Source organism: Triticum dicoccoides, chromosome 2A (assembly GCF_002162155.2).
Source record: "Triticum dicoccoides isolate Atlit2015 ecotype Zavitan chromosome 2A, WEW_v2.0, whole genome shotgun sequence".
Taxonomy (NCBI): Eukaryota; Viridiplantae; Streptophyta; class Magnoliopsida; order Poales; family Poaceae; genus Triticum; species Triticum dicoccoides.
In genome coordinates this window covers 632,553,038-632,553,570 of record NC_041382.1, presented here as the reverse complement: position 1 = coordinate 632,553,570, position 533 = coordinate 632,553,038, and positions in this window count along the sequence as shown.

Genomic DNA, 533 nt, shown 5'->3' with positions numbered 1-533 from the left:
CCAGAGAGAGGATGAGGGGGAAGGAGAGCGAGAGGGGCCCGGGGGGGGGGGTGCGTGGCGATGCCAGGAGAGTCCAGGGCGAAGCGGCAAGCAGGAGGTGGCCGTCGGTGGCCGTGCGCGTGCTGGCGCGCCGTGGGCACACGCCCGTCCTTCTGTCCAGGGAGGAAGACGACGGGGAGGCTGTGGTGGTGGGCTGGGCCGTGCTGCTGGGCCAGGTGGGCTACCAGGTGAGCGCCAGGTAAGGTTTCTCTCCTCTCTTTTATTTCTATTTTAGTTACTGTTTTCTATTTTCTGTAATTGTGTTTGGATTTATTAAAAATGCCAGAGCATTTCCAAAAATCATGCAACTGACTGTGGCCACTGTTTGGAATATTTCCAACAGTAAACATTTCAGTTTGTGATTATTTGAGCATTTAAAATATTATTAGCAATTAAATGCCCAAATGCAAATACTATATAATTTAATTCAAAAATCCAGGAATAGCCTATAAATATGTTCATCATTTTTGGAAAAGGTTTTCACCTTTAACAGA